General features: G+C 33.5%; 3 long non-coding RNA genes across 3 annotated transcripts; all 3 read right to left on the bottom strand.

Annotated features, from left to right (window-relative positions):
* Positions 1–2,817: 2,817 nt before the first annotated feature.
* Positions 2,818–4,859, bottom strand: LOC125225322. The gene is made up of 3 exons (XR_007176975.1): positions 4,740–4,859; positions 3,820–4,022; positions 2,818–3,117 (listed from the first exon to the last, which is right to left on the bottom strand). It is a non-coding gene; the product is annotated as an uncharacterized LOC125225322 (long non-coding RNA).
* A 7,300-nt stretch (positions 4,860–12,159) lies between these two features.
* LOC125225321 lies at positions 12,160–14,199 on the bottom strand. The gene is made up of 3 exons (XR_007176974.1): positions 14,080–14,199; positions 13,160–13,362; positions 12,160–12,459 (listed from the first exon to the last, which is right to left on the bottom strand). It is a non-coding gene; the product is annotated as an uncharacterized LOC125225321 (long non-coding RNA).
* Positions 14,200–14,312: 113 nt separating this feature from the next.
* On the bottom strand, positions 14,313–14,892 carry LOC125225323. The gene is made up of 3 exons (XR_007176976.1): positions 14,809–14,892; positions 14,558–14,702; positions 14,313–14,343 (listed from the first exon to the last, which is right to left on the bottom strand). It is a non-coding gene; the product is annotated as an uncharacterized LOC125225323 (long non-coding RNA).
* Positions 14,893–15,820: the final 928 nt, after the last annotated feature.

The following is a 15,820-nucleotide window of genomic DNA, read 5'->3' as shown; positions in this document are numbered from 1 at the left end:
CAATAAAGGGTATCAAAATAGATATTCTGTTTCCTTGATAGACCAGGGGTAGGCAGAGCAGTTTCTATCCTGACGTTAGAGGACTTGGTTGCAGAAACATCCCAAAACATATAAAATTATACCGGGATTAAAGGATCCTTGATTAAATATTTGATATCTACTATTATGGTAGTACATTTTTAAGTAGAGCAAAGACACTTTACATCAGTTTACTTTTGTTCTAAGGATCCCATTTGTTCAATGTTTGATAAAGCATAAATTGAACCAGCAACCTAGTTTGTACATATGCTCGAGCGAGGTCCTTATAATAGGCTATATTATATTATACACCTATTATTCCTACGTATAAGGGACTCGTGGGTCGGAAACAATTAACCCCATTTTAAATAATGTCTTGTATTTATTTTTAATATATTTCCTGTATTTATATTCCTTACACAATTTTACCTATCTCTCACACTCTTATCTCAACGCACTAAATTCTTTCACAAATGTCGTTCACTCTGCTTATTATACCTCAAGTGAATATATTACTGCCTTAGTTATATCAACTTAAATTTAACCCTAATAGCAAGTTCCTGAAGGTAAAAAGAATCTGGATTGCTACGCACAACTACGGGGTCCTACCACTTACTAGACGATCACAGTATTTGTGTTAATGGCCAATTTTTAATAGTGTATTGTTTTAATTAGGACTAACAATTTGGACTTAAGTTAGGTAATTTAGGGTGTATTTAATTAAGGGGTAGCGGGGTGTTACAAAGTGGTGCCGTGACCAGGATGTAATAGACCCTAAATATGTCCAATTGTTAGCATATTCAAGTGACATGTTGTCACAAAGTGTTGCTGTGAATGAGATATCCTTTTGGGGAACTTGCTATCCTTCATGCTGAAACTTTATGTTAATTTTGTATCATTCGTCTATTCTTATTAACCACTGCGTAATAGTCTAAGGGGCAATCAAGCTATTGATAGTTTCTAAGATACGTTTCATCTTGTAGTAAGTTTTGTAAGTTTAAGGTCACTAACCTGGATTTTTAAACAAAGTTATAATCCGATATTGAAACAGAAACATTGCACTTTGCACAACACATTTCACTCACTTTAGACATAGCTGTGTAATTTTAAAACCATTGTAGGCTTATCACTTATCTAATTAGATTTTTATTTCACTTTAATTCACTATTCAAAGAACTAATGACAGTTTGCGCTTCTAGCATAAACTTAACTTATAAACGTTACCCGTTACGAACTTAGGACGCGGCTTTATACGATAATTGGAATGTGTGCACATGGTATTGTATATAAACAATAACATAATTATCGATCAACAACGTGCGTACAAACTGATAACAGTGATAACACGTGCGGAAAACTTTGACGTTGACTAGGGACACCGGGGATAGAAGAAAGTATTTGAGGCTATTGTAAAAATGTCAAACCAGCTGTCAGTGAAACAAATCAATCGGAATGGCAATTTTAGAAAAGTTATTCGTTTTCTAGCTAATATTTATTCTGTTGTGATAATCAAGAGATTATAGCAAAAATAAATAAAACCTCAATGGTATCGGGTATATTTATCTACTGGGAAAGTTTTGTACTAAAACAAATTAGTCGTTACTGAAAGCAAAATTACGCGCATATCGACTATCTCGGGGTAATTTTGTGTCGAGGGTTATTTAAAACAATATCATGGAAGATTATAAATACTTAGATACATATAAATAATTTAAGATTAAAAGGTTCTAACATGTTGTATGTTAAAGGAAACTTTTTACTGTTTAGTGAATCAAGATTTTCCGTTCTGTTGGTTATAATATATCTGCCAGTCTCACTAAATTAAGTAGAAATAAGCAAGGAAATACTGCTAGTATTTTAGGTACTTCGCTCTGTGGGCCTCTGTAGGAATTAATTTCTAACTAGTTTTGGTATGTAGTATGTATGTATGTCATGTCATGTACAAGTTGCTAGTATTGGTATGTTCCTTAAAGAGACAGGATAAGCTTTAGCTTATCTTGTTTTGTAATAAATTTATTTATTGACAAAATGATAGAGAAACTTGATTAAGTATATTTTGTCAAAATCGATTTTCATGTGTCAGTGTCGCATATCATGGTAAGAAATGTCACTTTGACAGCAAGAACACCATCATGTTCACTCTTACCTCACTATCTTCTCGCCCCTTTTCCGTGTTATCAACTGATTAGTGATAAGCTGTTATCAGCTAGAGAAGAACTAGGAAATAAAATGATGATTGATCTAGACAAGCGTTAAGCTGTGAAATATTTATTTTAGCTGTGATTATACTGACAATAATCTTATGTTGTCAACAGGGCGACTCATTGATTTGATTTTGATTTATTTTTAAATAAAATTAACAATAGAATAAGTAATGGTATTCATAATCATAGGGAAACGAGTAGCAATTAGCACGTTTCATACTTACTAACAACTAAGGATTAGTTGTCTTCCACTGAAGTGTGAACAAATTATAATTACTTGAAAGAGACAAACATTCAAGTAGCTTATTGACAAGAATGTCAAGAACATACAATCTAGAATTTAAGCATAGTTCTTAAGTACTCAAGTAAGGAGTTAGGCACACCATTCATTAACCTCAGGCAAGCTTATAGCTAGGAATATTTTTATTGACAGTCAGTCTGAGTCATTATATAAGATAGTATTCAGAGCTGTGTTAACATGAAATGATTCCCATCAGTGAACAGATTGCAGTAGCTATTGCATTTAATAATTAGGGATATGGTGAATCACACACTAGCAAAATTATGAAGGAAGGTGGTAAATGAAACACCCACAAAATGCTTTATTAGTAATATTGAAAAGGTGCACTAAAACAAAAAACCCAGAGCATATATGTTCATTTCGTTTCCATTAGATGGAAAAACGCCACTCCATGCAGGAAAAATAGAATAGAGAAGTAACTTTTAGTTAGGATTATTCAGGAAACCATGGGAAAAGATATTATGTTCCTTCTTGATGACTTTTAAAAAGTATCTTGATGTGAGACACGTTGAGTGATGATCATATTTGGTGTAGTCAGTGTAGGCGTTAGAAGTGATTGTACATGGAGAAGAATTTTCACTCTTTCATTGAAACCTGGAACAAAAATGAAGGGTAAATACATTTCAGTTAAAACATTTAGAATGCAATTCCACTATTGGATGTGCATTCCTTTTTTTATACATACAGGTCAACAAGTCATATAATGAATTGCATTGTTTGTCAGACATCTTCATGAAGTCGGCTTTTAATGATATTGTAATATTGTATTGTCATCCCATTTAATGAGTTTATAAAATTTCAGTTCTTTAGGTAGCATGTAGCTAGTAAATATATTAACTATGGAGTAGTCTACAATATGACCCAAGGTTACAATAGGAAAGCATAATTGCCAAGAGCAAGCTTTTTAAAATATTTATCAGTAGATTGTGATTACACTAATTCTAGTATACTATAAAATAGAGTGAGGAAGATGATCATAGGTTTCCTATATTTATGACTTAATTTGTCAGATTATCCGTCTGTCTGTGTTTTGATTTTTTTTTGAACCAGTTATCAGTGGATGCAGTAAGTTAGCATAGATCAATTTGACTGGTTAGGTAGATAAGCTAGACTTAAGATTTTAGACTTAGTAGTAGTGTTTGTGCCAAATATAGTGCACAGTATAATAGTTAGAATGAACAAATGGAGTCAGTCTGTAATAGACTTGCTATTATTAGAATCAGGAATAAGAACAAATAATATTATTTACCCTAGAGTAAACCAAAGAATAATAAATAAATAAATAAAATATTTTACCATTGTCTATGTAGATCAGACATACAGGAACTGAGCCAGGTCAGCCTGGGAGTCATTCTGTTGCAAGTGAATGTGATTCGAGTACACACACATACACAAGTTGCTCAGTCAAAGGGGCATGCCAATGGAGTTCCAATTTGTGCGCAGCCGGGGAAGGGGCAGGACGTTGTTCCTAGTATAATGACAGCGGTGTTCAGCATACTCTGGAAAATTTAAAAATATATTTAATAATCAAGTAGGAAATAAGTCCTAGTTATAAGCATAAGTTATAAGAATAAGATTGGTAGAGATTTTATAACTAAATAGGTATTTGATCATTTTATTAATTAGGGTCTATTTTAATTACGGGATAAATTTCAAATTCTATCATACTAAACTATTAACGAAATAAAGTTTAGCCAAATAGAATAAAAGAGAAATAATTGACTTAACAACAACATAAAAGTTAAATAAATAAATAAAAATTGAAGGGGCATTTTTGTACAGGCCTACTTGATTACAAACTAAGCATGATTCTTATTATTGACATTCGGTAATGCTTACATTCTTCATTTATACAATTTTTGCTTAAAACCAACATTGCTTGGTCAAACTTTAAAATTCATTCAACCTCCTTGCATCATTCCGGTGTTTGCCACGGCTCATGGAAGCATGGAGTCTGCTTGACAGCTAATTCCAGGATTTGGCGTAGGCACTAATTTTCAATAAGTCTTATTGAAATTAGTCTGGTTTCCTCACGATGATTTCCTTCACTCAAAAGCAACTGGCAAATATCAGATGACAGTTCTCAAGTATTTATCGGTATGATTTGCGGTTCGAACCCGTACCTTATAATTCAAGGCATGCAAATAAATTTATTAACACTAGGTGAGATTAGTTAACAGATTACAGGACCATTAGACATTAAAAGTGTAACTTACATATTACATAGCAGTACAGGTGATACAAGCCGTGATCGTCGGTGCCTTGTCCACTCATGGAAGCGGTCCGTCGAAAATGAGCTGCGAGTGGCAGGTTTGAGCTGGTGGAGCAAGGTCACGAGGGTTGCTGAAGATAGGGAAGGCGTGGCGTGAGTTTGTGAAGGTCCTTTGCATCTCTGGGAAGCCTTAGGACACCCACACATAACTGGTAAGGTAGTATAGTGGCACTGGGGCTTAACTCCAAGGGCATCTAGCACCCAATACCTGAAACATGTAAATAGGCGTACATAAGAAATAGGAAGTTGTAGGCTTACTAAAATTCTCCATCTCTAAGACCAGAATTAGGATGTTATTGTAGTGCGCTATAGGAATTAGACAATCTCTCTATTGGAAAACATTTTACCATTTTAGCAAGTCAAGGTTTAAACTAAACTATGAACTGCTTTGTGATGGACAAGTTAAATACATTATTACTTACGGCGACAACTTGGCTAATTCCATTGTGGTATCATCAAATCATCATGAAAGAAAACCACGTAGTTCCACTGGCGTCATGGGGTCATTTTATTATTGTAGCTAAAGGTTCGGTTTATTTCATTATTGTTCATGATGTTTTCCATAATCTAAAACCAAACAAGCATTTATTTATTACATTCGTTATACACATTTTGTGTTGTATTTATCACATTACTAACAACATATATCATTACTTAGTTAATGTATTACTCACTTTTTTATGATTTATAACAAATACAAGCCAGCAGGTCGATAAATTACGTAATTTTCAGTTCCAAATAATGCGTGTACGTCTCAACGGCATCCATTTTTCTTTTATTTCTGTCTGACTGACAGTAATGACGTGGCAATGACGTCAGCATAGCAAATGTTGCCATAGGAAAATCAAAAGGGCTCTATAGATCATAAGACATTTGACGGACCGGATGCGACTAAAATTTATCCAGTATGAATGGGGCTCTGCAGACTATGTGGAACGAATTGTAGAATAATAAAATAGAGACAGTGATTTGACGTTTAATGTTTTTTTTTAAATAAAAATGAAATAAATAAATAAATAAATATTGGGGACATCTTACACAGTTCGACTTGGCCCCAAACCTATCAAATTTTGTGCTGTGGGTGCTAAGCGACGATATGCCTATTTGAATGGATAAAAACATGCTGTATACATGGAAAACATCCATGACTCATATAAATAATATATTTTGTGGAATTTCATTAAGGAAAAAAAAAATTTTTTAAAGTAAAACTTTGTTTAGACATTTAGTATACTATGACAAATTAAAAGGTCAGTTGAAGAACACCAAATTTCAAACTTTCTATGTTTTGCTAAATAACGGATCGTAGAACCATATTAGATAAAATGACATAAATAGGTAATGCGTAGTAGTACAGGATTTACTAGCTTTTGCTCGCGGCTTCGCTCGCATACTGTTCGAAACGTAATTCTTGTTCAATCGTTTACAAAACAAAGTAAGATTTCAGTTGGATCTGTAGATTTCGATGTACGGTACGGTAGCCATACTACCATCGTTGTGTAACAATGAAGCAATCGTTGCAATCATTTATTTAGAAAAATAGTACATACAATATTATGTGTAACCAAGAATCATATTTCGTCATGTTTGGAAACTTTCACTCATGTGACTTTTCATCTTTTTATGTACTACGTCAGTGGCAAACAAGCATAAGGCCCGTCTGATGTAAAGTGGTTATCGTAACCTATGGACGCCTGCAACTCAAACAGTGTCACATGCGCGTTCGATAGGTTTATTAAGCTAATGATAGTTCAGTATGTAGGTATGTGTGTATGTTTGTAACGATAATACTAGAAGATAGTTATGTCATAGAGTTAGAAGATGTTATCAGAGCAGCTAGGCGTAACAAGTTAGGTACTTGTATTACTTTTCCTACTTACAAAAGGAGAATTCTTAGCAGTACCATCTTCCATAATTTAACTTTGCGTCTTGAACTATAGGTTAACAAAATGTAAGTAATTAATACTTAACGGTAATTGGCATCACATACAATATTTTGCAGTTTTGCGTGCCGTTTGTATAGGGTTAATGCGAAAGTTAAATGTAAGACGTGATTGCATAAGGTGATTCATAAAGTAAAAAATAACATAGTCCCTGTACTTACGATATAAGTACCTATGTTTATTATTTTTAATTTCTGATCAATTTGAAAAATTGAAATAGCAACAAGAAAAAGGGAGAGCTTTTTAATTATGATATTATATATTATTTTTACTGTCATTATCTAAGTGGACTTGCAGGTATGTCAGAAACAGTAAAATTGAGCGTATGAGGAAGGATGAAATCTGAACGAGTAGTATAAATGAGATTCGCATAATAGAAAGAAGAGAGGTTTAGCTAGATGAATGGATGAAGAGTCGTTTGAAGATATGAAGGGTTTCCTCATGTTTGCAAGTCTGAGAATAGTGACGGCAGTTATTGGAATTTCGAAATGGGGAAAGGGTTACACAAACTTGATACCAAAAGAGTTAGGTGTTAGGATAAATAATTTATACCTTTTACAGGTACATTCTTTTGGTAACAACATACTCTACATGCCGCAAACAAACGAACTAAACACACACCCTGTGTCTTTATGGGATAAATCAGATAATTTTGTCTGGCATATATAAAAAAAATGTGACTTAACATGGAATCATATTTATAAAATTGTTGACTTGATTAAAACATTGATTGTCTGATTACTCTTATAATTATACATAGGACATTATGCCGAGAAAGGAGGAAAATTATTGATTAGTATTGAGTTGTGGACTGGTTCCTTGAACTATGGGGAGAACAGTTGTCAGTGGCTACCTGAGAATAGAAAGGCTTTTTCTTTCTAGTGAAGAGATCTTTGTAAGTTCATAATATCTGGACAATGGAGATAGCGGGTTACCTGTCGGACAATGTGACTAACTACCCATATGAGGATGCAAGGATTTTACCATTAGGGTACATTTGATTCACAACCAAATGCTTTTACTGGAATGAAAATTCTGGCTGGTGACAATTTGACTCATGTGTCTGGGTAACTATTAAGTTCATAATTCGTGCTGGATCAGTGAGGTTCTTTTGAGTATTGGTCACTTTTATTCACCACAACTATGAAAATGGGAAATTGAAAATTTCAATAACTGAATTATTTTATTGGTTATTTTCATTTAACACAAAATGTTATTTTGAATCAAACGAAAATAAAAGGGGCAGATGTAACGGACCACACAGTCCTCGGTTCAAATCATAAGATATATCTATAATAATTATGCTTAGAAACAAATGCATACAGAGATAAAAACTTAAAAATTGCAAATAAATAAAACGAAAACAACTTACATACGAAATGGAATTTCAACAAATTAAAAATAGAAATTCTCGGAATTGAAATCGGCACAATAGGCGTTTTAGGCACAATAGGCAAGTCCGGCACAATAGGCGTTTTAGGCACAACTGGCGAAATCAGACATTGTTAGCCATAAAACAACACAGCGCATGCGTTAAAATCGGGACAATAAAACTCAGAGCGCAGCGTCAGAGAGGGCATTCGGCGAGGGAACGTTGAGGTGTTCACATCAGGAGTTTAAGATACAAGATTGAGAGGTTGGAGACTGGCGAGAAGGTATCTTGGTAAAGTAGACTTGAAGACTACCAGTAAGTGTCCAAATTGTTTATTTTGAATGTGTTTATATTTGTAATTTTAGATTAGTGCTATTTTCTGAAGGTGATAATTTTAAATAGTGGTACTTATTCATTTCATATGAACAAGATATTCATGAATGTTATATTTATGTGATAATTATTTTAAGTCGTTCAAATTTCAATTTATTTATTACATACAATTAACACTAACGGTTAATTTGGAATATTATTAATTAAAATTCGGATCTGAGTATCTCTAATATGACTACTATATGTAACAAAATAGATACATAAAATATTACACATATTTACTTTATGTACATACACATTCTATTAGCTAGAATCTCTTTGGGTGATTAGAAGGATTTTCATACTATTGTCTCATCCTTAAGTAAGATAATTTTGCTATATCAATGAAGTAGGATTAAAACTTTATTTATTGTTCATAACATGTAAACTTTATTAGAGTTAAAGGATAACTTGTGGGAATTAATACTAATACTAAATACTAGGGAGGCATAGGACATCTATGGATGTTAGGATCCTGTCGCTATCAAGGAGAATCATTGATATAAAAATAAGATTGTTCACAAAAGTTGAATCATTGACACTGGCCTCGAGATTGGCAGACTTTGGAATCATCATTCCATTTTCATAATATGGTTAACGATAACGTTGTCTGGGAGACCAAACAATTCTAGCATTGACTAGTGAAACACGATGTCAAGCAATGGACCACTATACTCGGAACGTGGGAAATTGCACGCATATAGAATTTATATTTTGTGATCTTGGACAACCTTCGATGGCTATGGCCGAACCAAAATATATATATGGGATGGCGTGTGAGTCTGGAGTTTTGTCGTTCGAAAGGCTAGATCAATGAAGTATTTGTCTTAGTATCAAAAGAAGGTCAATGAATAGGCCCAATAAAGGGTATCAAAATAGATATTCTGTTTCCTTGATAGACCAGGGGTAGGCAGAGCAGTTTCTATCCTGACGTTAGAGGACTTGGTTGCAGAAACATCCCAAAACATATAAAATTATACCGGGATTAAAGGATCCTTGATTAAATATTTGATATCTACTATTATGGTAGTACATTTTTAAGTAGAGCAAAGACACTTTACATCAGTTTACTTTTGTTCTAAGGATCCCATTTGTTCAATGTTTGATAAAGCATAAATTGAACCAGCAACCTAGTTTGTACATATGCTCGAGCGAGGTCCTTATAATAGGCTATATTATATTATACACCTATTATTCCTACGTATAAGGGACTCGTGGGTCGGAAACAATTAACCCCATTTTAAATAATGTCTTGTATTTATTTTTAATATATTTCCTGTATTTATATTCCTTACACAATTTTACCTATCTCTCACACTCTTATCTCAACGCACTAAATTCTTTCACAAATGTCGTTCACTCTGCTTATTATACCTCAAGTGAATATATTACTGCCTTAGTTATATCAACTTAAATTTAACCCTAATAGCAAGTTCCTGAAGGTAAAAAGAATCTGGATTGCTACGCACAACTACGGGGTCCTACCACTTACTAGACGATCACAGTATTTGTGTTAATGGCCAATTTTTAATAGTGTATTGTTTTAATTAGGACTAACAATTTGGACTTAAGTTAGGTAATTTAGGGTGTATTTAATTAAGGGGTAGCGGGGTGTTACAAAGTGGTGCCGTGACCAGGATGTAATAGACCCTAAATATGTCCAATTGTTAGCATATTCAAGTGACATGTTGTCACAAAGTGTTGCTGTGAATGAGATATCCTTTTGGGGAACTTGCTATCCTTCATGCTGAAACTTTATGTTAATTTTGTATCATTCGTCTATTCTTATTAACCACTGCGTAATAGTCTAAGGGGCAATCAAGCTATTGATAGTTTCTAAGATACGTTTCATCTTGTAGTAAGTTTTGTAAGTTTAAGGTCACTAACCTGGATTTTTAAACAAAGTTATAATCCGATATTGAAACAGAAACATTGCACTTTGCACAACACATTTCACTCACTTTAGACATAGCTGTGTAATTTTAAAACCATTGTAGGCTTATCACTTATCTAATTAGATTTTTATTTCACTTTAATTCACTATTCAAAGAACTAATGACAGTTTGCGCTTCTAGCATAAACTTAACTTATAAACGTTACCCGTTACGAACTTAGGACGCGGCTTTATACGATAATTGGAATGTGTGCACATGGTATTGTATATAAACAATAACATAATTATCGATCAACAACGTGCGTACAAACTGATAACAGTGATAACACGTGCGGAAAACTTTGACGTTGACTAGGGACACCGGGGATAGAAGAAAGTATTTGAGGCTATTGTAAAAATGTCAAACCAGCTGTCAGTGAAACAAATCAATCGGAATGGCAATTTTAGAAAAGTTATTCGTTTTCTAGCTAATATTTATTCTGTTGTGATAATCAAGAGATTATAGCAAAAATAAATAAAACCTCAATGGTATCGGGTATATTTATCTACTGGGAAAGTTTTGTACTAAAACAAATTAGTCGTTACTGAAAGCAAAATTACGCGCATATCGACTATCTCGGGGTAATTTTGTGTCGAGGGTTATTTAAAACAATATCATGGAAGATTATAAATACTTAGATACATATAAATAATTTAAGATTAAAAGGTTCTAACATGTTGTATGTTAAAGGAAACTTTTTTACTGTTTAGTGAATCAAGATTTTCCGTTCTGTTGGTTATAATATATCTGCCAGTCTCACTAAATTAAGTAGAAATAAGCAAGGAAATACTGCTAGTATTTTAGGTACTTCGCTCTGTGGGCCTCTGTAGGAATTAATTTCTAACTAGTTTTGGTATGTAGTATGTATGTATGTCATGTCATGTACAAGTTGCTAGTATTGGTATGTTCCTTAAAGAGACAGGATAAGCTTTAGCTTATCTTGTTTTGTAATAAATTTATTTATTGACAAAATGATAGAGAAACTTGATTAAGTATATTTTGTCAAAATCGATTTTCATGTGTCAGTGTCGCATATCATGGTAAGAAATGTCACTTTGACAGCAAGAACACCATCATGTTCACTCTTACCTCACTATCTTCTCGCCCCTTTTCCGTGTTATCAACTGATTAGTGATAAGCTGTTATCAGCTAGAGAAGAACTAGGAAATAAAATGATGATTGATCTAGACAAGCGTTAAGCTGTGAAATATTTATTTTAGCTGTGATTATACTGACAATAATCTTATGTTGTCAACAGGGCGACTCATTGATTTGATTTTGATTTATTTTTAAATAAAATTAACAATAGAATAAGTAATGGTATTCATAATCATAGGGAAACGAGTAGCAATTAGCACGTTTCATACTTACTAACAACTAAGGATTAGTTGTCTTCCACTGAAGTGTGAACAAATTATAATTACTTGAAAGAGACAAACATTCAAGTAGCTTATTGACAAGAATGTCAAGAACATACAATCTAGAATTTAAGCATAGTTCTTAAGTACTCAAGTAAGGAGTTAGGCACACCATTCATTAACCTCAGGCAAGCTTATAGCTAGGAATATTTTTATTGACAGTCAGTCTGAGTCATTATATAAGATAGTATTCAGAGCTGTGTTAACATGAAATGATTCCCATCAGTGAACAGATTGCAGTAGCTATTGCATTTAATAATTAGGGATATGGTGAATCACACACTAGCAAAATTATGAAGGAAGGTGGTAAATGAAACACCCACAAAATGCTTTATTAGTAATATTGAAAAGGTGCACTAAAACAAAAAAACCCAGAGCATATATGTTCATTTCGTTTCCATTAGATGGAAAAACGCCACTCCATGCAGGAAAAATAGAATAGAGAAGTAACTTTTAGTTAGGATTATTCAGGAAACCATGGGAAAAGATATTATGTTCCTTCTTGATGACTTTTAAAAAGTATCTTGATGTGAGACACGTTGAGTGATGATCATATTTGGTGTAGTCAGTGTAGGCGTTAGAAGTGATTGTACATGGAGAAGAATTTTCACTCTTTCATTGAAACCTGGAACAAAAATGAAGGGTAAATACATTTCAGTTAAAACATTTAGAATGCAATTCCACTATTGGATGTGCATTCCTTTTTTTATACATACAGGTCAACAAGTCATATAATGAATTGCATTGTTTGTCAGACATCTTCATGAAGTCGGCTTTTAATGATATTGTAATATTGTATTGTCATCCCATTTAATGAGTTTATAAAATTTCAGTTCTTTAGGTAGCATGTAGCTAGTAAATATATTAACTATGGAGTAGTCTACAATATGACCCAAGGTTACAATAGGAAAGCATAATTGCCAAGAGCAAGCTTTTTAAAATATTTATCAGTAGATTGTGATTACACTAATTCTAGTATACTATAAAATAGAGTGAGGAAGATGATCATAGGTTTCCTATATTTATGACTTAATTTGTCAGATTATCCGTCTGTCTGTGTTTTGATTTTTTTGAACCAGTTATCAGTGGATGCAGTAAGTTAGCATAGATCAATTTGACTGGTTAGGTAGATAAGCTAGACTTAAGATTTTAGACTTAGTAGTAGTGTTTGTGCCAAATATAGTGCACAGTATAATAGTTAGAATGAACAAATGGAGTCAGTCTGTAATAGACTTGCTATTATTAGAATCAGGAATAAGAACAAATAATATTATTTACCCTAGAGTAAACCAAAGAATAATAAATAAATAAATAAAATATTTTACCATTGTCTATGTAGATCAGACATACAGGAACTGAGCCAGGTCAGCCTGGGAGTCATTCTGTTGCAAGTGAATGTGATTCGAGTACACACACATACACAAGTTGCTCAGTCAAAGGGGCATGCCAATGGAGTTCCAATTTGTGCGCAGCCGGGGAAGGGGCAGGACGTTGTTCCTAGTATAATGACAGCGGTGTTCAGCATACTCTGGAAAATTTAAAAATATATTTAATAATCAAGTAGGAAATAAGTCCTAGTTATAAGCATAAGTTATAAGAATAAGATTGGTAGAGATTTTATAACTAAATAGGTATTTGATCATTTTATTAATTAGGGTCTATTTTAATTACGGGATAAATTTCAAATTCTATCATACTAAACTATTAACGAAATAAAGTTTAGCCAAATAGAATAAAAGAGAAATAATTGACTTAACAACAACATAAAAGTTAAATAAATAAATAAAAATTGAAGGGGCATTTTTGTACAGGCCTACTTGATTACAAACTAAGCATGATTCTTATTATTGACATTCGGTAATGCTTACATTCTTCATTTATACAATTTTTGCTTAAAACCAACATTGCTTGGTCAAACTTTAAAATTCATTCAACCTCCTTGCATCATTCCGGTGTTTGCCACGGCTCATGGAAGCATGGAGTCTGCTTGACAGCTAATTCCAGGATTTGGCGTAGGCACTAATTTTCAATAAGTCTTATTGAAATTAGTCTGGTTTCCTCACGATGATTTCCTTCACTCAAAAGCAACTGGCAAATATCAGATGACAGTTCTCAAGTATTTATCGGTATGATTTGCGGTTCGAACCCGTACCTTATAATTCAAGGCATGCAAATAAATTTATTAACACTAGGTGAGATTAGTTAACAGATTACAGGACCATTAGACATTAAAAGTGTAACTTACATATTACATAGCAGTACAGGTGATACAAGCCGTGATCGTCGGTGCCTTGTCCACTCATGGAAGCGGTCCGTCGAAAATGAGCTGCGAGTGGCAGGTTTGAGCTGGTGGAGCAAGGTCACGAGGGTTGCTGAAGATAGGGAAGGCGTGGCGTGAGTTTGTGAAGGTCCTTTGCATCTCTGGGAAGCCTTAGGACACCCACACATAACTGGTAAGGTAGTATAGTGGCACTGGGGCTTAACTCCAAGGGCATCTAGCACCCAATACCTGAAACATGTAAATAGGCGTACATAAGAAATAGGAAGTTGTAGGCTTACTAAAATTCTCCATCTCTAAGACCAGAATTAGAATGTTATTGTAGTGCGCTATAGGAATTAGACAATCTCTCTATTGGAAAACATTTTACCATTTTAGCAAGTCAAGGTTTAAACTAAACTATGAACTGCTTTGTGATGGACAAGTTAAATACATTATTACTTACGGCGAAAACTTGGCTAATTCCATTATGGTATCATCAAATCATCATGAAAGAAAACCACGTAGTTCCACTGGCGTCATGGGGTCATTTTATTATTGTAGCTAAAGGTTCGGTTTGTTTCATTATTGTTCATGATGTTTTCCATAATCTAAAACCAAACAATCTTTATTTATTACATTCGTTATACACATTTTGTGTTGTATTTACCACATTACTAACAACATATATCATTACTTAGTTAATGTATTACTCACTTTTTTATGATTTATAACAAATACAAGCCAGCAGGTCGATAAATTACGTAAATTTCAGTTCCAAATAATGCGTGTACGTCTGAACGGCATCCATTTTTCTTTTATTTCTGTCTGACTGACAGTAATGACGTGTCAATGACGTCAGCATAGCAAATGTTGCCATAGAAAAATCAAAAGGGCTCTATAGATCATTAGACATTTGACGGACCGGATGCGACTAAAATTTATCCAGTATGAATGGGGCTCTGCAGACTATGTGGAACGAATTGTAGAATAATAAAATAGAGACAGTGATTTGACGTTTACATTAAATCTTGATGTTTTTTTTACATAAATATGAAATAAATAAATAAATAAATATTGGGGACATCTTATGCAGTTCAACTTAGCCCCAAACCTATCAAATTTTGTGCTATGGGTGCTAAGCGACGATATGCCTATTTGAATGGATAAAAACATGCTTGTATACAAGGGAAATATCCATGATAATAAATATATTCTGTGGAGTTTCATTGAGGAGAAAAATATTATTATAGTAAAACTTTGTTTAGACTGCTAGTATACTATGACAAATTAAAAGGTCAGTTGAAGAACACCAAATTTCAAACTTTCTATGTTTTGCTAAATAACGGATCGTAGAACCATATTAGTTATAAAATGAGATAAATAGGTAATGCGTAGTAGTACAGGATTTACTAGCTTTTGCCCGCGGTTTCGCTCGCATACTGTTCGAAACGTAATTCTTGTTCAATCGTTTACAAAACAAAGTAGGATTCCAGTTGGATCTGTAGATTTCGATGTACGGTACGGTAGCCATACTACCATCGTTGTGTAACAATGCAACAATCGTTGCAATCATTTATTCAGAAAAATAGTACATGTACAATATTATGTGTAACCAAGAATCATATTTCGTCATGTTTGGAAACTTTCACTCATGAGACTTTCCATTTTTTTTATATACTACGTCGGTGGCAAACAAGCATATGGCCCGCCTGATGTAAAGCGGTTA

The sequence above is a fragment of the Leguminivora glycinivorella genome, chromosome 4 (genome assembly GCF_023078275.1).
Source record: "Leguminivora glycinivorella isolate SPB_JAAS2020 chromosome 4, LegGlyc_1.1, whole genome shotgun sequence".
NCBI classification, from domain to species: Eukaryota; Metazoa; Arthropoda; class Insecta; order Lepidoptera; family Tortricidae; genus Leguminivora; species Leguminivora glycinivorella.
This window is presented reverse-complemented; position numbering and strand designations above follow the sequence as displayed.